Consider the following 27424-nt stretch of genomic DNA (forward strand, 5'->3'; position numbering starts at 1 on the left):
CTGTTCCTTTTGTGTTGTGTTTTTCTCTTCTGTGCTCAGGAGGAACCAGCTGCGTTTCCCTCCCTGCTAGGGAAAGGAAATAGTTCAGCGCCAAGGGAACAGCACAGCAACTTGTAGAAACACCTGCATGGCAATACATCACTTGGGACTTTGCTCCCACTGTGGACTCTGCTGGGCGTATTCCCCAGGCTGTTTCCACCTGGGAGTGACGACTGTGGTTCATGCATCATGCTCACAGCAAAGAGGGCATTGCCTTGGTGTGCCTTGAAATTGCTTGGAATCTAGCCAGAGACCATTGCAGTGCAGGTATAGATCCTGTTGATGGGAGTTCCTGTGGGATTGTTCTCTTTAGAAGAGGAGGGCAGCTGCCTTCTGCAGTGGTAGTTTCTAAATACAGTTTGAAAGGTGAGGGCTTAAAACACTGGGAAGCCCTGGCATTTAAAGTATGGCCTCTGTGAGTTTGTCCTTGCTGCTCATTGCGGAATATTTGCGCGAGCGCTTGCAACGTTCCGTGTGTCCCCATCCTTGTTGTGCCCTGGGGTGAGAGAAGTTTGGTTTTTTTGTTCTGCACATGGAGAGCTGAGGCACAGAGAGACTTTGCAGATCATTGTAAAACAGGGCTTTGGACAGATATCAGTGACATTCTGGGATAGTGTTGTCACTCACTGTTGTCCATCCTGTTCTCTGTGGTCTGTTTTTCTGAGGGTCTGCCCTGCCAGGAGGAAGGACCTCTCCCTGGAGCCCTTGCTGGCCATTCCAAAGGCAGATCAGGTGTATTCACAGCCTCATTTCAGGTAGGGCCACCTGTGAGGACCTAGAGCTCCACAGAAAAGTGAGACCTGGCCCTGTAGTTTCTCCATCAGACTCTGCTACCAGTGTGTAAATAACCCTGATCCATTTGTAGCCTGAATATATCTCAGGATTGTTCCAAGATGTTCTAGTTCAAAACCTAGTTCATTAAAATAAGAGGCAGAGGCATCTGTGAATGGTTTGAGAAGCAGTGTCTGTATTTTCTCTTATTGATTGCCTTTGGCCTTCCTGTCTGGAACGGGAAGAGAGATGACTGTGATGCTGAAATGCATTGTCTCTTTCTTTATATTAAAGCTGCCTAGGCTAAAAAAAAACCCAACCCACATCTAGCCTGTATCTGAAAGCCATGAATTGATAGATCCTTGCTCTAGCTCTCAAGTAACTGTGAATTACTCCAGGCTGTTACAGTTTCATTGTAGGGAGGTTCTTTCCTTGACTCAGACTTCTTTGCATCACAGTAAAATGCAATTAGGTGACGTACTTATTGTGGCTTGGAAGCACTTACAATTCTCTCAGCCTTATGTTGTCAACTTTTGCTCAATAGCAGGCTTGTGGACTGTGTCACTGTGCCTGTGTTAGCATATATTATCACCATATGGTGTTTCAGTAGTGAATAGGAAACTTCTATGAGTATGTAAAAGAGGCTGAAATGAAAAAAAAATATTACAGTAAGATAAAACTAACATGCTGCTTCACTGCTGAAAGTGAGCACTCTAACTGCTCTTTCTATGGGAAATCAGTAATGTGTTGGTCCAGTGCAATGGGTATTTCTGTTTTCCCCCACAGATTTAAAAAAGAAAACTAAACAAACAAACCAAAAAAAAAAAAAAAAAAAAAAAAGAAAAAGACCTGGCCAGGAAAAGGAGATTTTGAAGCAGTTATAAATACTTCTGCCAATGTTTGCAGTCTGAAACTGATTCCTCCCTGCCCAAACAAAATATTTTGAGTCTTACAATGAATTCTTCACTTGGAAGGAAGTAGTTCCGTGTGCATGAGTACAGTAAGAGCAAGGGCAGGTTGTGCATTTTGCATGGCATTATGTGCCTCACAGGCAGGATTGTTGCAATCATCTCACCCGATTGCCAGCACAAGCCAGGTCAGAGACTTTGTTGTCTTGCCATAAGTAGCACTATTGTTTCTCTCTGGGTTGACAAGAGGCTGAGTATCTTACCCTCTCTGGAGTGATTTGTAAGGTGTCAATGGGAACCCATTCCTGTCCCAGGCAGCTCAGAACCATGAAGAATTGCCATCTTCTGTATCAGCAATCACTCCAGTCATCCTGGGGTCTCAGGCAATTTTGGTGCTGTCTTTCCAAACCATTAACTTGTGATCCAAGGAGAATTCAAGAAAGATGGGAGGCACAGTTCTCTTTCCATCCAGCAGAAAGCCAGGATGCATGTGCAGCTTCAAGCTGTGATTATCAAGAGGGAAAGAGAAGATGTTAGGGTTGATTACTCTGCTGGTTTGCAGAAAGATCAACTCTGCATTACGTGGGATATCTGTGTGGCTAAGGTCCTTTTACAGTCCTAAAAAGTGATAGAAAAGCAGTTGTTCAGCTGGATTTTTTTTGAGCACTGTGTAGTTCAGCAGGGAGATAGTACAGATATTGTTTTGAATGATATTTACTCTTTTTCTGGAAAGATTTTGACTGGAATCTGCATCAGCAGCTCATGTCCAAAGTGCAAGACAAGGGATCTGGCTGGGGAAAAGGGTTACCAAAAAGATCACGGTGTTTTATGAGGCCCCAGTGACAGCTGCTACCATGCTCGAGACAGCACACTCTGCTTCCTGAGAAAAGCTGTGGGGATACCACACAGAGGATGAATTGTTAAGTGGTTCTTTCGGGTAAATGTAGATCACTTTTAGGTTTTGGAGATATCTGGAAGAGCCAGAGCCAGGACCCCAAAGCAGGACTGTTTAATCCTGGAAATCATCAGACTTTCTGGCAAGACTTGCCTTTGACAAGACTTGGCTTTGACTTTGTTAGTAATGTGGTCATTTCTAACTAATGGCAATAAAACTTTAGGGAACACCTGCTGTTTGGATATTGAACATATGTGTGCATGCTCATGTAAAATCACAAATGCAGGCAGGTCTAGAAAATACAATTTGTATTTGGCATCTTTCCTACAAATTGCATTTCAGAACACCTTAAAACCTTCCTGTAAATAAAATCATTTCAGAATTGAGCTCATTAATGGAGAGAAGGCGATAAGGTAAGGCACAAAGACAAAGAAGGAAAAAGGTGGGTTTTGTTTTGTTTTGTGGGCTTTTTAAAGGCAAAGCATCCATTTGATGAACTCAATCGTTTGTTGAATGCACTGAGTGATTTCTCAGGAGGACATATGGACAATCTCAGGAGACTGTCTGCATGATTGGAGCTGCATGGAGCCAAAAACAAAATGATGGGCTGATCGCTTAAAAAGTATAAATGGAGGGAACATCTGAGGATCTCTGGCTGTTTTCCTTATGAGGCAGCGCTGGATTATCCCCTATAATCAGAGCTTTCGCCAGCCCAGTTTCCAATAAATTAAATGTAAATATCTCATTGCTTTCTTTGGGTGATTATTCCAGACTGAAATGTATACAGCTGCTAAGAGTTATTTGACTTCAGCATTTCCTTTCTTAATTTAATCTCCTTGTTCTGAGTGACACTTCATATATGTGTCCATGCATATGTCCTTGTACCATATGGACACATTCCATGTCTACACATACAGAGTGTGAGGCGGTTGAAATTCCCCAGTACAGACAGAACTGTAATAAAAGGACTGACAGACTGGGTCTGTAATATGCCTGACCTGACAATTAAGCAAACTTATTACCATGTCAGCCTGCCAGATGGATTATCTACTCATGATGTAACGTGTGTTGCTTCTTGAATATATTGGAGTGCAGTTTCCTATTTTATGTTTGTTGAGCTGAGAAAGGGAGAGGGAAGAGACAGTTTTATTTGAACTAAACCCACTTGTTTCAAGTGTATTTAATGATAGCAATATGTGACAGATAAAATAAAATCCTAGGCCCTGGTCCATGTTTATTTTAATTTCAAGCAATGGGGAGAGATGGAAGAGATAAAATTACAGGCTAAAAATGTCTCTTAATGTAAAATAGCAGCTTGAGTCCTGAAGGGGCTTTCCTTGCTGCACCCTGCAGGGTTCTCAGATACATTTGTCAGTTTTGCTGGGTAGGAGTTTGGGGCTTTGACTGTAAGAAAAATCAGGTTGGACTGATTGGCATCAGCTTTGTCATTGTTTCCTTTTAACTTACTTAAGATAGGCTACACTGAAAGAATGGGGGGGAAAGCAGTGCTCAGTCTGAAGCATCTGTCACTAACATGGACTTTATTTTAGCCAAGTCCCACCCTGAACCTGAGGAGGAGGTAAGTTGTTCTCAGTCCTGTGTTGTGTCCCTGAGACTGCCAGACCTCTACCTGCTGTTGTGTAACCTTGGCTGAGCCATCTTCTGCCTCTGGGCTGCTCTTCTGTTAAATAGGGAAAACCCCCATTTCTCTGCCCACCTGCTCAGCGTGTGGTGTTTGGGTGAATGTCCAGTACCTGGTGCAGTGAGGGTGTGTAGGTGATGTACTATTTGTGACCTTTAGTATTTGCATCTGAACCACTGGGGTTTTCTTCTCTTCACTCTTCTGTGACAGCAGCATGGATGGATTGGGATAAAGTGTCCCTCTCCAAGTCTTAGGTGGAGCACAGCCTTGCAAGTTTGTGCAGCTGTTTCACCTTTCTATGTGGCTAAGTTGGCAGAGTCAACAGCACCCAGGTGCTGTTCTCCATTTGTAAGCTGTTCTCTGCCTGAACAGCTTAAGAATTCCCTATCCATCCAAACCAGGTCCCTCATTCTGCTTGTACATCTCTGCTTGTACACCAGGAGCTGTAAGCCAGCGACTCAAGGAAACATGAAGGTGATCCTCTTGTTCTGCAAAGATGCTTGAACTGGCTTTGCAAGTGGAATGTTGTGCTCAACAGCTGGGAATTTTTCCTGCACACAAGTGCAGAATAGTAAAAGGGAGACAGTAGAGAATAGTGCTCAGAACTGTCACCTCCTTTGGAGATGCATTGTGTGGGGATGTACCAGTGTATCCAGCACTGGCTCCATCACATGCTTTTGACTCCCTTAATTGCACTTGTATGCAGAAGACACTTTGCAATTTCACTGTTGGAAGCCTGTACTCCAGGGAATTTTTAGTATCTTACTTACCCATCAAGTTTTCTTGAGGGTCTCAAATGCTGTCTGTTGTGAAGACTCAGCTTCATCTCTGGCTTGGCTCATTTGATGAAAGCATTTTGGTATCCTGGACTCAGATAAATGCTTTTGTTGTGGGATTTGTTGTCTGCAACTGAGCTTGAAGGGAAGTTGAATCTGGAGTGTATTTACTCATATATTCACTCATTTGGTCACAACTCATATCATTATAGTATTGGTCAGCTGCTGGTGCTTTTTTAAAGACAGAAGTAGCAAAAGTCTGTTTTTTAGAAAAATAACATGCCTGCATGAGAAACTCGAATTTAAACCTTTGCTTTTCAGTATCTTTGTCTCATATGTCAGGGTATATAGGCCTGAAATTAAGAACCTGACCTTGCCCACCCTGTATCATATGAGTGGTTACTCCAGCTCAGTGTTCTTCCCCATAAATACCAGAGAAAGAAGACAAGAGTAGTGCAAATTCATATCTACACTGCCCCAGAATATTTCCCTTTATCTAAGAATTTGCTATTCACAGAGAACTGGCTTGATTTAAATTATGTCTTCCTTAATATTCAGTCAGGGATTTTTCCTCCATCAGCTCATCCAATTGCTTTATGAGCTCATGTAAATCTCTGGAATTTCAAACATCCCATAGCAAAGAAGTTCAATGGAGGTGGGGCAGACCCACCTTACTCTTCATATTTTCCCTTTGCCTCCCACAAGGGTGGTTTCCTATTGCTTCTTCCTAGCACTGGAAATGACAGAACAATCATTCCTCCTGTTTGTACCAGCCTGAGTCTGAGCTGTCTCTTTTCAAGGCTCCAGAGATACTTAGTTATTTCAGAGGAATGTGAAAAATGTAGGTGCAGTATCTATTCATTTCTGATCAGGTTTTGCTATCTAACTGCAAAGTGGTAAGCTTAAATGCAAAAAAAAAAAAAAAAAAAAGTGGAAGTGGCTATTGGATCTGTGTTATTTTATTTTTTATTTGCTATTGACTTACTCTGAAACAATGGCTTAACTGGATTTTACTTACTAGAGGTGAAGTCTGAGATTCAGCTGTGGGACTTTCAGAGTAACTTCCATAATGCCCTGCTTTTTTCTGGTTTGGTTTGGTTTGGTTTGGGTTTTTTTTTCCCCAATCATCCCAGGATAAAACAATTTGACTAGATTTTGACCTCTTTGCCAAGCTTTTTGTGTGATAGTTTCCAAAGACAGTATCCATGGGCATTTTGCTTGCAAATACAAAGTGAGAGGAGAGATACAGGATGACTGATTTGGGAGAGGTCTGATGCAACCACAGTACTTTAGAACAAGATGAAATCTGCTGTTCTCCCTTTCCTTACAGATCTCTGACATGCCCCTTTATTTTCAGTAAGATTTTTCATTTTTCTAGCATTAAGTTTTCCATCTGTAAAACAGAGGTGGTAATAATAACATATCCCACCTGGCTGTCTGACTTCAGAAAGGATTTTCAAATCTCCAGCTGAAAATTCTTCTGCAAGCACAAAAATATTACAGTTTTGCCAGCTTATGTAAAAAATTGTTTCTTGCTGTGAAAAATCAGTATGTCAAACACTTTTATTTTCTGTAAGGGAATGCAGCATCAAACTCTTCCAAATGTGTTAGGTAATGTTTTGCATCATAGATTATATACTGTTAATTTAATTTCAGGTTCTATGCAGAGAAGAAATTGTTGAGTGTACTTTAGTGATTTATACTATGATTTGATCAGTGTGTTAGTAGTCTGGCAGATCTTAATTTCCAGAAACATCTAAAAGTTCAATACATTAGAGATGAATAAGCTATGTACATGCACATATGTGATTTTATTGCTAAAGCTAAATTAAAGCTTGAGCCCTTTTGGGCTGAATTAGCCAGCACTTCTCCAGCTCTTTTTCTGTCTTTCAAAACACTTCTGTGCAACCAGTATGATTCTAATGTGCTCTGCATTATTTTTTTGCTCTAGCATGAAGACCTGGAGAGACAGTGAAAGCTCTGTATAGAGCATATTGTACAGTGAGGGAGGGAGCCCAACAAAGCTAATTATACAGACACTCCCACTCTATTACCCTTTAGAGAAATTGAGCCTAACATTCTGCTCTGAAGCTTGTTAAACTATTCTTTTTGGGTGCAAGGAGCTTATTGAGGGAATGAAATAGCTACACTGTGTAATCAGAATGGGAATTGGAGCAGATCATTATATTTACTCATTTGATTAGCCATAAAATAGCTACTGAAGTCCCCATTTTAAATCTGCTTAGCAATTGTGCAGCAGGGCAAACTGGGTCTTTTAATTAGAAAAGAAAAGAGATTGCAGTATTTTTTTATAAGTAATAAATATATAAACACACACACATTGTGATCTTGTTTATGTAAATAACCTCTTCCCTGTGGGTGTTCTTGCCTCCTAATTGTTCAGGGTCTGTCTGCTTCCAGCTGCATAGAAAAAGGGAATGACACATCCTCTCTGGGAAAGCACAGTATCTGGGACTTAAAACCCAGCTAGAGATTCAGATACCCATTAGGGTAAAACTGCTGCAGGAGGGATAGGTAACCTCAGAAGAAGATGGCATGGAAAAGCAGAAGGCCATTGAGGGACTTTAGGTCAGGTTGTGCAAAGGTCTGTCTGGAGCAGTTTAGGTAGGGTCAGTCCTGCTGTAAGGGAGAGAGGACTGGGCTGAGCAGACTCCTGAGGTCCCATTCATCATGGGGTCATGCATCATGTTGATGCAGAGGTCATTCTGCATCAACAGGGGCTGCCTTGAGCGGGTCCCATTCCCGAGGGAGCTGGGGGGGCTCAGGCAGGGGCACTGCACAGCCCCCCCAGACATCTGAGACCAGCAGGTCCTCAGCTGCCTTGCAGGCACTGCCTGCCTTTGTGCACAGCCACAGCCAAGCATGCCCTGCTGTCTCTCGAAGAAAATTCAGTGCCCAGCCATGGCCATAAAGGCTTGGAAAGGAGCCATTACTGAAGGTTTCATTTTCTGGCTTCCTTTGCTATCTGAGGAACTTGCAAATCAGAGAAAATGTTCCAAAGGCAGTGAACTCTGTAGCCCCTGGTTTCTCTGTTCAGGATGGTAACTGTCTAATATTTCATAAATGTCAAATATACTTTTAGGATATTTTTTGAGCTGTGAAAGTATTTCAGCTTTTTATTTATTTAGTTTGGTTTTAAGACAACTAAAGCTGGGTTACAGAGACCAGACTTGTTTTTAAAATGTATTAGACTATGTGAAGAGCTGACCATTGGTAAGCATATGTTATGGTGCTGTACTTCTGTGGGTCACTGAAAAGTCATGTTCTTAATGACAATAACAAAATTATTCTTTTGATGTTGCCTGTGGATGACAAGATCTTTGGGCAGCAGGAAAGGGCACAGTAAAGCATTACCATTACAATTTTAAGGGATGAAATAAGCATTTATTTTTGTGGACATATTCTCCAGTATTTCCTTTTTTAAAATGTATTTAAATGAATAGTCCATGGGTTAGAACCCACTTGCCCAGAAGTTTTACTGTGTTGGGAAATCATGTCCAGAGTGGCTCAGAGCAATCCCTCCCACAGATGTGCCCACATATGTGCTGTGTGCACCTATAAGGCCACACCTCAGGGAAAGAAATGCCAGCACTGGCTGTTCTGCATCTGCCAAGAGAGTTGCTCTGGCATTGTTCCACAGTACTAAATTGTGTAAGCAGGACACTGGGCAGGCAAAAAAAAAAAAAAAAAAAAAAAAAAAAAAAAAAAAAGGCACCATTATTAGGCCCAAAATACCATTAGCTGTAACTTGCTGGCCAAGAGAACAAGCACCTAACTATAAAGAGGTTAGAAGTGTACTATAAATCTTAGTGAATGCCTGATTCTCTTTCTAATGTGGCTGGGACACCTGCAGTGAGCTGGGGCTGTTCTGCATTGCCCTGCATCACTGCAACCACCTCAGAGCCCACCTGACTGTCAGGGGGAGCAGGAATAAAGGGAGATTGCATAGTTGAATTTTCACTTGATTGTGGTAGAAGGGCTTTCTCTGAAGTTCTGCACACCTGTAGCTGCCATTGAAATTAATGGAACATTTGACGTTGATGCCAATTCTTCTCCTTTTCTTTCCATCCACCAGCCTGCTCATGTTCTTTCTGTGCCACAGGGGTGGAGAGAGCCCTAGTCTAAGTCTCACCAGCACAGTGTATGCAGAAAAACTGGCCAAGTGAGGATCCTGGAGGAACATTTTTAATGTTACATCTCCTTTTGGATACACGCCTTTCCCAACCGAGCGGCTGCTCTGCACCCTTGTGTTTAGAGCACGTCTGTGAATTGCAATTGTTGACTGGATCAAGCTGTCACTGTGTCACTTAAATGTTACAATCTCTCAAGCTGTCATGATGACTTTTAAATCGAAGCAAAGGTGATGGCTTCCTTCTCACATCAACAGCCGCGCCATTTCCAGAGCTGTGCGTTCTGGCGCTCCACCGCCTGCCTTCTGCTTTGAGGCCTTTTATCCCCCCAGCCTCTTTCCTGGGGTTGTTTGTGTCCTCACCTGCCTGGCTGGTGAGTGAGGGCACAGTTAGATCAGGACACACAGCTCCACACTTTCAGTAAGCCGGGTGTTTCCAGCCAAGAACATAACTTTCCATAGTAATTTGGTGTTATTTGCATAGGATTCTCTCTCTTCCACGGAAAAGTGTACTCCTGTAATCTGATCTAAAAGGGCTCCTAAAGGAATTATTTAGCTATTTCTCTGGAAGTATGTAATCAATTTCCCGGGAGAACTGGTGCTCTTCTGCATGGTGGAGGAGTGAGAAAGTATTTAGTGAGATTTCCCAAGAGATGAGCCTGAATGTGTCTTTTCCTTAGACATATCTGCTATTATTGCTCATTGCAGGGACATGCTGCAGTTTACAGAAGCAGCTTTGACTTTGCTGGGGTTCTGCCAATTCAGAAAGGGCTTTCTCTTCTGAAAAGCTGATCTCACTTACGCTTGAGTCCAAACACTTGGGTACCTCCACTCAGTGAAGAAGTGCTGGGTTGGGCTGCTGAGATGGTCTCACATAGGTGGAAAAGAGCTGCCCTCAGGAATGAACACACACAGAATGCTTTTAATCTGTGAAATGAAGGCAAGGGCACAGCTATTTCTGTACATATCCAGTTGTATATATTGGGAAGTCTCTCTGGATTTTTTCCAAAGACAGTGTGAACTGCATTTTGGCATCTACAAAACAACAAGTCTGATGCATGTGTTCATGTGACAGGCAATGAGAATTCATTGCACTTCTGATGAATCCATTAAAAGTTGTTGGTGTCATGCTAATCCCTTAAGATTGCTACTGTGACTGGAGCAATGCCCACCATGAGCCTGATGGACCAAGGTCATGGTGTGCACTCCTGATCCGGTTGTAGCAATCAGTGCTTTCAGGTGAAGCATTTTAGCTGAGGACCTGGTGACTTGCAGGAAGGGCAGGTGAAATGCCTGAGCTGCTGTGGAAGCTGAGCACTTAGATGCTGGTGGTTTTGCTGATAGTTGCTGAGATTTTGGGTAGAAGGAAAAGAAAATCATATCTTGAATGCTATGGGAAATTTGGTCTTTGGCATCTTAGTAGGAAAATGTTTGGCATTCAGCATCCACAGGGAACTTGGTCCTCAATCAGACAAAGAGCTAGAGGAGCTGAAGAGTATGACCTTCTGTCCATTTTAAGGCATGGTCACTGCCTTTTAGCCCACTGAGGCTAGCATTTTCCAAGGAATGTTCTTTCCCAGGCTAAGCTGGGAGGTGGGTAGGCTGCTGGTTTTGCAGAGCTGGGTGAATGCAGGAAGCCCCAGAGCCCCATTTTAACCCTCCTGCAAAGGAGCAGGTCACCTCTGCTTCTGGACTGATGACATTGTAGTTGAATTCCTTCCTAGCCTTTGGAATACCCAGTCTCAGGTCACCTCCAGTTTTGGCAGAGGAGGAGATGGTGTGGAAATGTTCCCCCCTGGCAGGGACAGGCAGTGCCTGGATTCACCATTGCAGTCAGCTCTTGGTCCAAGCACTCCATTGTTATAATTAATGCTGTGTAGGGGGGAAGCAGCCACTTCTCTGAAGCCCTTTGCAGGTGCTTTGGAATCTGCCCATGCACTGTTTCTGTCTGTGTATCCCTCTGCCATTCAGGGTTGGAGAAATGACTAAGTAGTGCTGACGATATCAGTTGTTGGCCTGTATTAATTATTTCCGCAGGTTCTATTTACTTGTGTGTTCCCTATGGGAATGTTGTGCATACAGATCACAGCAGCATTTAATTTTATTGCAGTGAGCGGCTGAGGTTGGGGAAGGGGAGGGGTGAGAGGAGAGAAAGGGTCGTGTATGCGTCAGCCCTGTCAGGCTTTACCTTCTGTTTCATTTGTGCTGAGGTTTTTGTTATCATTAAGCCGATTGTATTTGTGGCACAAAGGGCTGAGTTACCTCGGTAACCACACTAGCTGGGATGGTAATCCATTTATAGCATCACTGCTCAGGTCTGATTAAATTAGCATGCTGATGACGTAAATGCTTGGCTGGGTGATGCTGATGAGGCTGCTCCTAATAGGAACTCTCGCCCTTACATTTATTCTCATTTATTTCATGAGACCCCTGCAGGAAATGTACAGAAATAAGGCTACAGATGATTGACTCTTGTTTTCAGAACAACTTGTGCTGCTAGCAACAGACAGCGCTTGATCTGAATGCAGACGGCAGCCTGCGCATTTCGCCTTGTTTCTTCCCGCTGCAGAATTCCCCACACAGCCCTGCCGAGGCAGAGCCCTGCTCTCCAGCCCTGCTTGCCATCTGCCACAGCAGCAGCGGGAGCAGCTCCTCTGCCTGATGGGTTATTTCCAGACACTGCTACAAAAGAAATAAAGAAGGTAATAATAAAAGAAAAGGAACACCCTGGTTCTTTACTCCCTCTTGTGAGATTCCTGCAAGCGCAGACATCCTTTTACTCACTCCCAACAAGCCAGTTATTTATGTCTGAATTCTCAGTGTCGAACAATACCGTTCAGTGCTCACATGTGGATCAAATGCTTTCAGCATCTTCTGTCCAGCCCCTTGAGGGAAAACACTGACAACTGCATGATCACATTGCTGTCCCTGTCGTTTGATGAAGTGGCTAGAACAAGAGGACTGAGAGTTGCTGAAACTCCTGGTTTCCCTTCCCAGCCCTGCCTCTGATTTAGTGGATAAGGAGTCTTTGGGCAAGCAGCTTCCTAGAAGGCTATTTGGGGCTCCCTGGACTTCAGGTTTTCATCTGTAAAAAGAGAATTTAAAAGGATGCTTTTTCTTTTTTTCTTTTCTGCAAGAAGCATGGGAGTGATTAAGAGTCTTTAAGTTCTGAAAGTACTTGGAGATTCTCAGGTGGAAATTCTGGGGTTCTGAACAATTTGCCATTGTAATTGTCAGATTTGATTTATCCAGCTGGCATAGAAGGATTTAAAAGGAATTTTTAAACAAAAGCAGTTTTGGGATGGAGGACTAAAAATGCAATAAATTTTAAGTAGCAATAAATAGCTTGGCGTTTGCCCTGGAGTATGAGCAGATGTGGTTGCACAAAAACCACTGGACTACACCTGCTTTCAGTTGGATTTGGAGATGGAAATCTGTTATTTGTGAAATAACGAACATAGTTTTGAGACACAAATGCAAATATATCAATACTGCCATTTTCTGGGCCTGCAAATTCTTACCTAGCGCCGACAGGGCTATTCCTTGGTAACACTGGGATAAAGGTCATTGGGTACATGGGAGCCCTCTGCCATGCCTTTCCCAGCTGTGGTTGCTCTCTTTGAGAAGTATCTGGTGCTTGAAGGAATCTGCAGCTCTACAAAGATGAGGGGCACTGAATTCGTCAGTGGCAGTGCTTTACCCGCCTGGCAGCCAGCTGAGTGGAGCATCCCGATGCTGCTGCATTTGCTCTGTGCTCCCCGTGCCATGATAGGGAGCAGCTGAGCTGGGGATGCTCCCACTCGTTCCTTGGACTGTGTGGGACACGTGTGCTCTGCCAGCACCACGCTGAGAGCTCGGCTCTGCTCCCCAACCTCCTGCCAGAGCAGGTGCACTCTATTAATGAATGTATTTCGAAGAGTTTGATCCTACCTCTGGCTCAGTTCAAAGCATCCTGCTGTCAAGAAGTCCTGCACCCATGGACTGGGATGCCTTACCCTGGGGCTTCCCTTTAAACTCAAGCTTCTGTGGTTAATTCCATTTATTTACTATTTTCAGTGTAAAAAATGTGAAAGTCAGCACCAGCCGCATGTTCAGGAGGGGCTGTGGGCACTCCTTAGCTGGACTCAGCTTCTTTCAGAAGTTACAGGCATGGGCAGCATTTTCCTGATTTATTTCCTGGATAACCTCCACTCCTGGTAGAATGAGCTGCTCCGAGGGATACAGACTCCTGGGCACCCACCCAGCACATGAGGTGATGGAAGCTCTCAGGGGAAATGTCCAACACTCAGCAAGAGGAACTCCAGACTGTACTGAGGCTTGGGAAGTCATCCCTTTCCTCCTCAGGTCCACAGCATCTCTGCTCAATAAGTAAATAATCAGCTCTCTTTTGATTGCCACCCTTTGGTTAATTAACTTGTGTGCTGGGCCTGACAAGAGTGCATGGAGAGGAGATTGCCGTCTTCTTCCAGCAGCATTCACAAGCTGACTGGCAATATTTTGGCATCAAAACCATTCCTATTCATTTTAGGGACAACACAAGAGCCTAGCTGAGGTCTGAGCCACTCTTTTTCAGCTTTTTCTTTTCCCAAAGATTTATCCAAAATAAGAATATTTTGGTCTGAAGGGTCTGCCCCTGATTTGGTTGGCTGAAGGAGAAGTTACTTGGGCTCTAACAAGCTCAAGTCAGACGAGGACCACAGGGCAGGAGGGGAAGTCCCACTGAAATTCCCCTCCCTTCCCCACAGGTTTCTGTGCTTTTTGGCATGAGTGCATTGCCTTAAGAGTGCCTGGAAATTTTCATTATAGGTGAGCAAAATTTCAACTCATTTGTCTACCAAATTAGAGCGAGGCAGGAGATGAACAGTAATAAAATTCCTGTTTGTTGAAACAAACCCATTCTTGCTCATTTGGAGAAAAAGCTTCTCATGTTTGCATGTATTTGGATTTTGATGTTGCTTGAGTCTGGTGACTCTTTTTTCTGAAGTCCTTGGGATATTTGTATCCTATTCCAGTGGGAGAGGAATCTGTTGGCAGAATTTGCTTTAACACTATAAGGATTTACTTTTTTTTAAGAGGGGTAGCAAGAATTGGGTTTTTTTTACTATTTTTATTCTTTCAAAGGAAGGTTTGCTGCTTATTATCTTACAAGCTTTTATCTGGTGCTGAGTCATGGAAGTGAGAGAATGTGTAGGTGTCTTAGCATAAGAGAGAGTAATACTGTCATTTACATTTACAGACAGTTATGCTTTCCAGAAAACTTTTTTTTTTGTGGGTTACAAAAGTGATTAATCTGCTGTTGAAGCTGTCAGAGGAGGTTTTCTGTTTAAGAATTTTTTGAAGAGAGAAAAATCTGTTTCTACTTATAGGAAATAATAAGGTAGAAATTGAAATTAAAAAAAAACATACTGAAAGAACAGACAAGAAAATGTTCCCTTTCCTAATTATATTTTTCCCTTTTCTTTTTATGTATCTATCCATCTGTCTATCAGCCTATATATCTATTCTTCTGTCTCATGGAAAAGTCATGTGGACTTTGATACAAAGCTAAATATAGTAGAATTATGGCCAAGTTCAGTATTATCAATTCCAGCTGTTAAAAATATCATAAGATCAGTCTAAAATAATTTTTGTTTTCGCTTTAAAGAAAACTTATTTCAGTTTCTTTTTAGTTTTCCATCAGGCTATTTAGTTTTTTATGTTTTAAATTTTGTCTGCACTGTTGAAAGTTACATTTTTGTAAAATTAAGTCCAGAGCCCTCAATTAAATGTTTCTCTGCAGTAGTAGTAGGATAAACTATTTATTTTCTTTTCCTCTATCCTTTTTTTAAAATTTTTTTTCTTTTGCCATAATTTTTTTTTCTAATTGCTATTAGGTTTTTCTACTATTATGAAAAAAAGGAATTTATTACAGCTGAGACAAATCCTTTCCTCCTTAGGACATATTCTCACTGGTGAGAACTGTAGTGCTGTTGGAAGGCTAAAGAGAGTTCACCAGTTGCAACCAAATTTGTGTAGACCATCAACATCAGTGTCATGAGTAGCTGTGATTCTTGTTTGTTGTACCCATTCCTGAGGACAAACTGGACATGAACTATTTTAGCCTGGAAGTTGAGTGGTTTTGTCCCTATCAAAGTAGGCAGTGATGTTTTCAAGTGATCTTCTGGCACAGTAGGGGTGGGAGTATAAAAACTTGCTCTACTTTCAGCATAGTTTATTCCATTATGAAGAGCATGATATGCCCAGCAAAATTCTGGGGGTTCCAGCTGGAAGCTGGAGCTGTCACAGGTAGCCTTGGGCAGAGAGAAGGAGTGCTCATCCTCATGCCGGAGGACTGCCTGTGGGGCAGAAGGATGTCCCTCCTTGTCCCACCTATCTGAAACCCTCAGCCCAACCCCAAATGGACTTTTGACAAAGGCATGTAAGGACAGGACAAGGGGGAATGGCTGTAAACTGAAAGAGAGCAGGTTTAGATGAAATGTAAGGAAGAAATTCTTCCCCGAGTGTGGTGAGACACTGGCACAGGTTGCCCAGAGAAGCTGTGGCTGCCTCATCCCTGAAGTTCAAGCCCAGGTTGAATGGGGCTTTGGGCAGCCTGGTGTAGTGGAAGGTACCCTGCCCATGGCAGAGGTTTGGAACTGGATGGATGTTCAGGTCCTGTCCAACCCAAACACTTCTATGACCATGTAATCAATGCCACATCTGCTCACTTGCCTTGGTTAGAAGTGTTGTTTTCAGCATCTCCCTTATCCCTGCTCTGGTTAAAGTCTTCGCTCTCCTCATCCCCTATTCCTCACAGCTGCCCTTTATTCCTCCCCAGACATAGTAGCTTCAACCATGATCCTTTAACCTTCAGCAGAAAATTATTTGTGCCATGTAAGAGGAATATTGATTTTTACATCACATGGCCCATGAGGCATCAGAAATTACATTTTTTTCCCGTAAGTGTGGCTTATCTCTAGCTTTTAGGAAAAAAATTAGCTCTGGGCCCTGTGAGATTTCCTGTTCAGGGTGAATGGGTTCTGCATTTAGACCTTTTCACTGGAAAGCCACACGATGCAGCTGGACTTCTAAATTAAAGGGGGAAGGGAATTAACCTGGCTTAACCTAAGTTTTGACAATTCCATTGAGAGGCCAGTGACTCATTTAGAGAATTCATCGAGTCCACAAGGGTTAGAATGATACTTCTGAAAGCTTATCGAATGTCATTGCTTTGTGTTTCAACAATTGGGTCCCGCAGTGAGTTTTTGTGGGTTGTTAAGGAAAAAAGATTTACTGATGACTTCTGATGCCAGGATGTTTTCTCTGTGCATAATTTTTTTCTTAAAATACAAATACATCATAAACTGCAAAAGAGAGAAAAAAGAAAAAAGGATACATTACAAACTAGAAATTAAATATGATTTAATCCCATGGTAAATTCAGACCTAGACCTGAATTCTCCTCACTCCCCTCAGTTCAAGTCTGGACCTCAATTTGACCTGTGACAAACAAGAATTAAAGCCACAAAACTCCATTTTGGATCCAAAATTCGTTGCCATTTTTGGGCATGCACTGCTGAGTTTTGGAGAGCTTTGAGGCCTTGTTAGAAACATTGTTGAAGCCAAGCTCTCAGATTTAAAATTAATACTCCCCAGTCCCAAAGGTTTTTAGCATTTAGTACTCCTGCCCCAGGGCTATAAAGTCACTGTTTCAAATTCTGGAGTTAAAAATGTCAAAATCAGTTAGACTGCAAGTCACAGTAGCCATCAGTATGCATTTATACATCCACACAAGAAAAGAAGTGAGGAGAGAGGGAGGATATGTCTGTTTGTTTTGAATTACCATGCTTGGGTTCAATTCCTTATGCAGAAGGGTTCGTGGCTGGGTGCACAGATCAGGGTGCACAGCTGGATGTGCTGCTGCTGGGACAGGCTGAGCTGAGTCCTTGGAGGTGTTGAGGTTTAGTCCAGTGCAGGCTGTATGTAATCTCAATTAGAAGTTCCATTTGCTTTCATTCGGGCTGCAGCAGGATGAATTGCCAAGATGGCCAGCATGTTGAGTTTTGGCAAAGCTGGACAATGAGTACCTGGAGAAGGTCAGATTGGTAGGGTTCAGTACTGTTTGCATAGAAACCTCCACTATGTTCCCAGTGAATTCAGAGGCAGTGGAAGGCCAAATTCAGATCTGCAGCAGGCAGGATGCTTGGAGTAAATCTGCTGGAGTCAATAGACACACTTGAGCTGGCACCACTGTCCCCGAGATCAGAATCTGGCTTGATATAAAGCACTTTTTAAAAATGTAATTCAGGTACTGAGGGGTATGGAAGAATATTTTAGTTGTAAGCTGTGACTGTGATAACCCAGTGAGCAAGCCATGGAGCAAATGTTTTGGGATGTTATTTTGGTCCAAGTGCAGTGTAAGTGGGAAAAATTACAAATCATAACCTAATTGGGCTCATTAGGTCATTAGTGATGAAGTTTTGGAACTTCTTTTTTCTCTTCCTAAAGCTCACTGAGCAGAGTGGAGCATAGCAAAGGAGAAAGCCTGGTATTAAACTAGAATATAGTACTTAGCTGTATCACAAAAGGTTGACTTTTTTTTGCAAACTGTATAACCTAGTCAGCAGTGTCAGTCACTGAAAACACAGCTCTTGCATTTGGGTTAAGAATGAAGAGAAGGGTTTTGTTTGTTGTGGTTTTTTTTTTTTTTTTTGGGGTTTTTTTTTTTGGGGGGTTTTTTTTTGTTGTTGTTTTTTTATATTAAAGCTTACAATGGCCATTTGTGGTCTTGTTTCCTCAAGGCATATTTAGGAAAACTGGATTAATTTATAATGCCTTTTGCAACAGAATGAAGCCTGGTGAGGCAATGGATTTTACATTCCTTTACACAGGCTTTTTAGAGTGATTTTGTTGTGATTCTTAATTTTTATCAGAATCATCAAATTTTCAGAATTTGAGTAAACATTTTATTTATCATACATTTAATATAATTATTTGTTCTATGAGAAAAGGAAAATAGTGCAGAAACAGTGATTATTCTGAGTTAACTCTTGAATTTAAAAATAATCTCAACTTTCTGTATTGTTTCGTACCCAAGTATTTCTGTGGTACAGATGGCTTTTTTGCTTGTGCTATAAATTAATGCTCTCTCTTTCACCCTTTCTGACTGGCAACAGTACTGCCCTGGTGTTTTGACTGGAAGTGCTGCAGGGGGTTTCTGTGTATCTTGGTGCATGTATTTATATACCTGGAGAATAATTTTAAAAGCTACAGCAGGTGGAAGAAAACCTTTCCAATCAGATTTCTCAACATCGTGCTTGGAGTCTGTGATACTGTGGAAAGATTAAGGTATTTTGGGCAGTGGTGATAACCCAGGCAGACGGATAAATGAGGGAATGTTCCACTCCACTTCCCAGAAGGAGCCATCTGGGAAAACTGTTAAATTTGACCTGTTGCTGGAGCTCATCAGCCTTTTGGAAAGGTGTACACTGAACCTAATAGGAAAATAACCTCTCTGTCATATATGCCGGTCTTTTATGTTTTTTGGGGAGTTTTTTTTGGTGTGGCTATACATTTTTTTCCTGAGGCTAACATCTCAACTTATTAACTTGAACCACTAAAAATACCGGCAAATGACAGTGGGTTCTGGACCTCAAGTGAACCATAAGAAAGCAGATGTTGTATGAACACAGAATTGTTCACTGATGCTTCTGCTCTTCTGCACTGCTATTTGCACAGGCTTTAAAATGTGGGGAAAAGAAGAATGAAAACACATGGTTTTCACAGGAAATAGAGACAATACTAACATTCGAAAATGTTTATGCCCTCTGGTAGGAAAATGTTTTAAATCTAGTTTAATAGAGTTTTGGAATTCGAAAAGATAAATTGGTTTTAAATGCAATGCAGCAAATAAATGGAATCGTAAACAAATAAGTAACACAAAGTAAACCAAGTAGTGTCTGGGTGCATATGTATTTCCTATTATTTTATGTGTGCATATGCACACTTTTTTAGTGTTCTCTAGAATTAATAAAGGAAGAAAACTTGTATACTCTATAAACACTCTAGAATTCCTTTCCAATTTAGTAGGAAATGAGAAATTTTTATAGCGGTTTTGGACTCTTCTTTGTGTCTGTTGTTCAGCATAAAATAGAAAATGATAACTTTTCCATATAAATGGTAGAAGACTTCTCCAAAAGACTTCATGTATGTGGAATTTTGTCGTGTCACTCACAGGTGCAGACCTCTTTCCTCACTCATTCATTTTCCATTATACTTTCTTAATCTACTTTTTGTAATCATGATGCACATCCATGGATAGTGGTATAACCCTCAAACCTGCCCATATTTGTCATGCACAGGAACTTCTTTTCCATTACGAATAGAAAGTTATAAAAGGAAGGAAAAAAAGTCTGTGGGTGCTGTAATTATGATACTTTAAGTTTTACTAGCTTAGTAATAGCAAAAGTCATAAAAATACTTTGCTTACCCAAAGTTCTTATTTATAGGGGGGTGGGGGCTTCCCCATTGTCAGGCTTAGCAATATTTGCCCAAATTAAGCAAGGGAATTTGTTCAGCCCATTAGAAGGACCCAGTTCGATGAATGGAAATGCTTTGGACATTCCTGCATTGCTAAGACTTAGAGGAGATGTTCCTCAAGGAGCTGTTTGAGTGCTCTATACTCGTGGTGACTGGTCTTCACATGGTGCAGTGCTGGTTTTTTTTGTGGTCTTTCTTCTGGGATTGTCCTCAGTAGTTCTGCCTTTTGGTGTGGCCAAAGGGCTGTGGTGCCTTTTTACAGCTCTTTTTGTATTTACTGCTGAGTCCATGTGCCACTGATTAAATCTGTGCAGGGGGCTGCTATTGCATACTCCTCAGGTCCAGATGGGTGCAAATAATGTCATTTTAATAAGACTGAGAAATTACAGAAGTATCCCAAGATTAACTCAGCAAATGTTTAACTTCTCTTGACTGGCATCTTCTGTAACTTTTTGACAGTTATGTCTCATGCTGGTATCTGATATTCTTATAGATAAAGTTGCTACTGCATTTGAAGTGGTCAAGTTGAATTGCTTAAATAGAAGAGTTTAAATAATAACTAACCCTTCAATGAATTAAGCTAGAATTAGGACCTTGACTGTCCACCAGCATTAAAAGTATTTAGGTCAATTGTTTGCACATCTTTTAAAACTGGTCTCTCAGAGAGTCCTTCTCATAAATACCAGATGATCAGTCATCAGAGAAGGAAAAGCAAATAAAAAGCTCAGAGTAGTCATCGTAGCGATAGTATTAGGTAAACAAAAAAGTAAATATGAAACTGAGAAGGAAATTCTTCCCTGGCATAACACTGTTGTGTTTTGGAGACCAAATTTTTTAGATGTGTTGAGACTCTTTGGAATTAATGGAGTGTTGCAAAGTAGAAACCCAGATTGCCTAAAACACTTGACACCCGCACTAAAAGCTGAACCAAGGTGTGTGTCTGTAACTGCACACATCACTTGTGGAAGGCTGTTTTCCATGATAAAATATTGGAGGTCAACTCTTAGCACCTTTTCTTCTGTGCACAATCTCCCATGGTTTCAGGCTGGGCCATCACAAGGAGTACAAAAGAGGTTATGGACGGAAACATTAACAACTATGTTGACTCCTTTTCCACCTGTGAAAAACAGCAGCTGAAAAACAGATCAAAGCTCAGAAGCAGTTGTGTTCTTGTAACACTTTATGGCATTCACAAGGTATTCTCTTCATTTGAGAACCAGAGAGGAACACTTTATTAGATTTCTCCTCTTCTTCTTTTGGTATAATGCCTGGGAGCAGTCTGTTTGAATACCTTGATAGCTTCTGGTGATCAAGCCAGCAAATTGCATCTCACATCTGCAAAGTCTGAGTGTAGCTGCTGATCCATGCACAGCCCATACATCCGTGACACTCGCTTGTCAGCTGTAAACTAGAAATGAGAGAATGATGAAAGTGTAAAGAAAAAATTATAAACGTGTTTTGGCTGAGGGGTTTAAGGTTTGGACCAGACTTCAAAACTTTGGATTGGGTTCTAAGGACATTTTGACACTTAAAAGAAATCTGTGTTAGCAACTGAGCTGTGTGCACGGCATAGCAGCAGTGCAGATTTGTAAAGATGTGTCCTCAGTGTGCTTGGACTGTCTGGACCTTATAAAGAAGGCCAGGGAATGCTGTATATTGAAAATGCATCAGGTATGCTAAATGGGAACAGTCCATCCATTTAGGATCTCTGGACATGAAGCAGCCCAGCTGGAGCTCTACCAGGACTCCAGGCATCTGCAAGTCCCAAATGAGAGGCCAGATTTCTCATTTTCACCCAGATGTTATTTCAGACAGAAAAAGGTTCAGGGGAACTTGGCCATACATTATCACTGGCAAAGCTGCTTGTTCAAATACAGAATTTGAAGTCAGCAGGAGGCAGAGGTGCCTGCACATCAGGAAACCCCCTAAAATCCCTGTTCACATTTTCAGGTACCTAAAGACCAAGGTTTCAAAGCAGAGTATTTTATTTTTCTCTGGGGTTATCTTTCCCATACTGAGGGGGAGCTGGGGTATGCTACCTGAGGGAGAAGGTAGGCTCAGCCCAGATGCTGCTCCTGGAAAAGCAGCAGCTCCAGTTAAAGCAGGAGCCACTGTTCAGCACAGAGGTAGAAGAGGAGCTGGGGAAGGGTGTCCCATTCATGTCAGCCCCCTTCACACACTAGAAATAAACTTGCAACACATTCTCTTGGTCATGCCTTGGCTACAGGATGAGGCAGGATCCTGGCATATCATCTGAGCTGCTGGCACTCCGAAATCCCTTTGGTGTACTGCTGTAGCTGAGCTTGAGTGGCAGGGCACTTAATGCAGGGAAAAGGGATCTCTGCTTCTTACAGTCACATCAAAATTACCTGCTTATTGTGGAATTTGTCTCCACTAACTTGTGCTGTCTAAATATTCATTGACTTGTCTTGCCTGTTTTTACCCTTCTTTTACAGTCAGTGGAGAGAAGTAAGATTCCCCCAGTGGATGATTCATCTCCCCTGTTTTAGGCTTCAGTATTAGAATGGAATAAATGACCCTGTGGAGATACATTTCAGAGAGAGAGAGAGCTTTAAGCACCTCCAGCTAGACAAGGTGAATGCCCATCATTGGTGATGGGAAAAGCCAAGTTAATTTTTCACCGTTTCCTGCCCTTCCCACCCAGGCCTTCAACTTCCACCACCATTGAGTGCTACGTAAAGGATTTCAGGTGGCCTGAGCTGGCCCTGTGTTTCAGCCCAGCTTGTGTCAGTGGACCATGCAGGAGAGGGGCTGAGTTAGAAGGAGAGGTGCTGCAGTGGCCCATTGAACTTGCAGCCCCCTGAGAACGCCGCATCTTGGGTTCAGCCCACCGGTAGTTGCCAGGTTTCTGCCTTTCGAGGAAGAAGAGTTGTTTCATTCCTATCCTGGAGTAATTAGTGACTGAAATGCCAAAAAAAGGCAGCCCCAGCTAGAGCTGTGGTTCTCAACCTCTGCTCTTCAAACCCTGGGGGTCCATGGATCACTCCTAAGGTAACTAAGAAGAATTCAATGAAAGGTAACTGAAAAACCCATGTTTATTGTCAATAGATTAACTTTCTCCATAAAGGAGCTTGTCTCTTCTGAAAAACATTTGGGGGCTGCCAAGCATAAAGGTTGAAAATCACTGAGCTGGAGTAATGTATCTTTGTATGTAATAATTTGACAGCTAAAGGGCTAAAGCTATTCAACTGTACCTTTATGAAAAAATGTCTGGAGAATTGAATAGAATGTGATAAACTTTGTATTGGCATTTTTGATTCAGTCTCTGAAACCTGAGTAACTGAAGGGATTCTATAAAAATAATTCTACAAATGTGCAAAGTAAAAGAATGAAGTCCTTTTCATATGAATTCCAGCTGATCATATAGAATCATGCTCATGCTGTAGACTATGATTATTCTGTACTCTTTTTAAGATTTAACCCTGAAAAATGGTAAAGAATTACAGGTTAATTTCTGTAGAACAAAGGTTTCATCTCTAGTACCTATGCAATGACTTTTTAGTTGTAGATGTACCTTGAATTTAATTTAAGATATATGTAAATAATTTCTACAGGATAAAGAATCAAAGGTAGTCCGGATTTTGGATTTGCCCACCAGGGTAGCTTTGAATCCAGACAACCAGCTCTGAAAGTCAGATCCCTTGAACAGTGTGACTTTATCACAATGCCATAGACTTTCCCTATGATGATTGGTACAAGAAACTCCTGAAAATGTTTATGAACCTCCTCTGCATTTAAAAAGACAAGGCAGGATTTGCCAAACAAAGTTATTCCCCTCATGGTTATACATGGTGAACTTTTTTAGAAGTGTTTTGGGGTTTTTTCCCTCCCACATTTGATTGAGTTTTACTTGATTTTGTCAGTATTAGTTCACCTTTACTTGAACTGCTGGATAATTCATTTGTAGAAGAGGCAGTACATTTAGGTACTTCCATCTGTGTTTAAACAAGGCTCTTGTGCTTTCCCATTAAAAAAAAAAAAGATTTTGTATTATAATGTGGTAGATGAGGTTCTGAATTTAACTCCTTCCTACTCTAGTTTCTCTCAACGACTCTATGTTATCAACACCTGGGGTTTCTAGTTTACTCTCTTTGCAAATATGAATTTGCAAGAAGGGGTTGATGGTAAGTAACGTGGTTTTAATTTGCACTTGCGAAGTGTGTCAGACAGTTTCATCAGGGCATGGTGAGCAGAGGAAAGCCTGTCTTCCTCTGAAAACAGCCCTCAGAGGATGTCAGAGAGCATGTTTGGCTGCGATAATCACTTGCAAATGCAGTATGGTTTTGAAATGAGCTGTCCAGGAGCTGCTGGAGAAAGGGATCCCTGTGCTCCTATGAATTCACTCTTTGTCTTTCTCTTTTTTCTTTCTCCTGTTTCCACTTGTTTTCATGTTTCTGAGCAGTCACTTTGATGTGCTTTTGGATGAGTCTACCTTGTTGTGTTGGTGGAAGTTCTGTGGATTCACTTGGATGAAACATTTGTGACAGTCATCTGTTTTGCTAGACTGTACCCAGTGATACAGATAGCCCCTTCCAGCCTTCTGTTCATTACTCCATCTACCTGCTTTCTTTACAGCCTCATCTATTCCTCCTATCCTCCTAGTACCTTCCAGACAGCTGTTGAAATCTGTCTTCTAGTGGTATTGGAGTAACCTTTTGTTGTCCTTCCACACATTCCTGTCCTCAGAGCAGGAATCTTGTCCTTAGTGACTGTTCATTTATAAAGTTTTTTCTTAATCCATTAGTAATTTTAAGATTAAGCCTGGGGTGATATTTGAGTGCATGGCTGGACTGTGGCCACCCTTCTCTCTCTCAGGCAAAAGGGCAGAGGATTTATGGTGATACCTCACCTGTGTCCTTGCACAGGAGCTACAACCAACTTGTGTCCTCATAAATCATCAATGCTCCAGTAGTGTTAAATTCCCTGTAGCCTGTCCCATTTCTCTACTACACCACATCAGCTAGCCTTACACCTCCCCCCATAAACCCCAGCTTTCATCACACACTTGCCCAGTGCCCTCAGAGGAATTCAGAATGAGTCACGCAGGGCGCCTCTGGGGACTCCTACTGATGCAAACTTCCTCCTCCTCAAGGCAGCCTGTGGTTTGATGCCACAATGCAGCCAGTACTTGTTAGCTCGGGCCTTCGCTCTGGTGTTCATAGCAAAGACTGGGCTCTTCTCCCCCAAATTGCCACCTTCCTTCACTGGATTCTGGTGCAGGAGGGGATACTCACAGCTCATCCTCTCTGTAATGTCAAACACAGGAGCTGCTTGGTACCAGTCCACAGATTGTGAGGGTTTGGGGATTTTTTGGAAGAAGGGTTTATCATTTATTCTTAAGGTGTATTCCAGACCAGGCAGGAGACTGGCATCAGTGAAGTGAAGTGTTATGTGGATGTTTATATGTAAGATTGAAGTTCCCCAGTTCTTGAGATAGGATCAGAAGAGCTTTAGTAGCATCTGTCATGACCTGCTTCCAGAGTCTGCATTCAGAAATACAGAATGTGATGAACAGAGCTCACTTATGTTATTTTAGTTTGGTCTTTTCCCCTCCCCCAGACTGGCCACTGCCTTTATAACATTATCTACGTTCTACCTCTTCTCATGGAAAAGAAAAATGCTTTTCTGGTGGTAATTACACGGTGCTGCATTGTGGACCTTTCATCCCATTACAGTAAGTGGACAAACTACTATAATTTACAAGAATGAAATAGGTGAGGAAATGGGAAAGTTTCTGGCACTCCCAGGCATAAATGCCAACCTGACATGGGAGAACAATTCTGACAGAAAGCAAGTTTTCTTGCTAGCAATGGGTGCTAGTGCCGTTGTTTTCTGATGCAGGGATGGAGGAGTGCCAGCTTCCCTTCAGGTGTTTCAGAAGTAGAAGAATCAGGCAGTATTAATGGAGGGCTACAGACCCTTAACCTGTCTCTGCCCTTGCAGTTCAGCTGAGACACACTTCAGCTCTTCCTTGCTCTCAGTTTGAAAATCTCTTCAGTCTATGTGCTGCCTTGTCATGGATCTGTTAGCAAGGTGAGGGTGTGAATACATTGAGATGTTTTTCCTCCAGCAGAAGTTTGCTGCCTTATTATTCCCCACTTCTGAATACACACCTTTCACACCTCTCAGAACAGACTGATGCTCTTATTTGCCTGGGGTTTTTGCTGATTTATAGTGTTTCCTTGTGGGAGGTTTGCCCTGAAGGTGTGATTGCGGGAGTAAGGTCTTTACCAGTGCATCAGCAAAAAAGTATTTGCACATCACCAGGGAAGAGCTGGGTGGTAGGGCTTCCTTATCCCTTGGGAAGACTTGCTTGTAGGCTGTGCACTAGAAACTGAGTGTATTGCACTTATCTTTTTTCCTTTGTGTGAGGTGGTTACCAAATGTTGGAGGACACAGCCACCTGTACAGAGGATGAGTTTCTCCCGCCCTGTACAGAGGATGAGTTTGGAACCCTTGGAGGCTCAAGGTGGATGAAGTTCCCCCAGCCCCCTCTGGGTGGTTTGGCAGCAATTAATTGCCGCCACCTGCTGACCAGGCACAGGATTTCTCTGGCCCCAGTACAGCTTGTGCATGTCCCGAAAAGCCCTCACCATGCCCTCCCCAGGAAGAAGGTGGTGGAGCAGTAGGTGGAGGTCAGGGTGCCTTCATAAATGGGAACACTTGGGGACAAATACAAGGTTGGTCATTTAAAGGTGTCATATGCCTTGGAGTGCACATAAGCATGCGTAAAGGCTGCCTTTGGGCTGCTGTGAACTTGTAAATTATCAAGCAGATAATGGATGAGATCAAGTCTGGTACAGAAGTTTGAATGAGACATAACCTCATATAACTAGGTGCAGTCAAACTGCATGTCTTCACTTTAATGCATTTCTCTGTAGAAGGCATAAAATTCAGGTACTCTTTTAGAATAAATGAAAATAGAGAAACAAGAAATTATACCTAATCCTAAACTCTAGAAATTCAAGTTACTCTTCTTTGATGTAATGAAAAGACATAAAGAGTGTTGATCAGTGTTCTTCAGAAACTTTGACACTGTTAGCTCTTTAACAAAGATGTCTTTTCACACTAAATGCGAGGTAAGCCAGACAAACAAGTACACTAGACTGAAGGATGTATGATGCCTGTTAGACAGCGTCACTGCAACAAAGCCTCATTCCATGGCCAAATTGCAGGAAGCAGCAGCATTTGCTGTGATCCTCTTCCCTGGCTGCCCCAGCATTGCTGTGCCTGGGGCACCGGTGCAGGCTTACATGGCTGCCATGGTAGGAGCTGACTTCTGAAGCTCTTGGAAATCCTGACCCACTTTCTGCCCTTTAATGAAGCATGTGTAGCATTTAACTTTTCTGGGGTCACTCCAGGTGTCCAACCAGTACGGCCAGGGTAGGGACACCTCAATGACTTGCTTTGATCAGAGTTCAATTCATTCTTACAGCCTGGGACCTGCTTGCAGGCTATCCCAATCTGCACAGTTAAAGGAGCTCCTGTATTGGGGCAGAACCCTGCAAGTGCTCTAGGGACCCAAGGAATTTCATGTCTCCATAGAGACTATAATCTCATTTTCTCTCTTTTTCAAAACAGCCTCATTTTTGCAGGAATGCTTGGGGTTTTCCCTAATTATCCTCTGGCGAGTCTCCCTTTTTTTGTGTGTGTGTATCATTTTTTAATTTGTTTGTTTGTTTGGAGGTGGAGGAGAAGCCTCCAA

At 42.3% G+C, this 27424-nt stretch overlaps 1 protein-coding gene across 6 annotated transcripts in view; it reads left to right on the plus strand.

Annotated features, from left to right (window-relative positions):
* LPP (LIM domain containing preferred translocation partner in lipoma) overlaps nucleotides 1-27424 on the plus strand; it is a 322361-nt gene that overhangs the window by 178011 nt on the left and 116926 nt on the right. The window lies entirely within an intron of this gene.

The sequence above is a fragment of the Vidua macroura genome, chromosome 10, assembly GCF_024509145.1.
Source record: "Vidua macroura isolate BioBank_ID:100142 chromosome 10, ASM2450914v1, whole genome shotgun sequence".
Classification (NCBI taxonomy): Eukaryota; Metazoa; Chordata; class Aves; order Passeriformes; family Viduidae; genus Vidua; species Vidua macroura.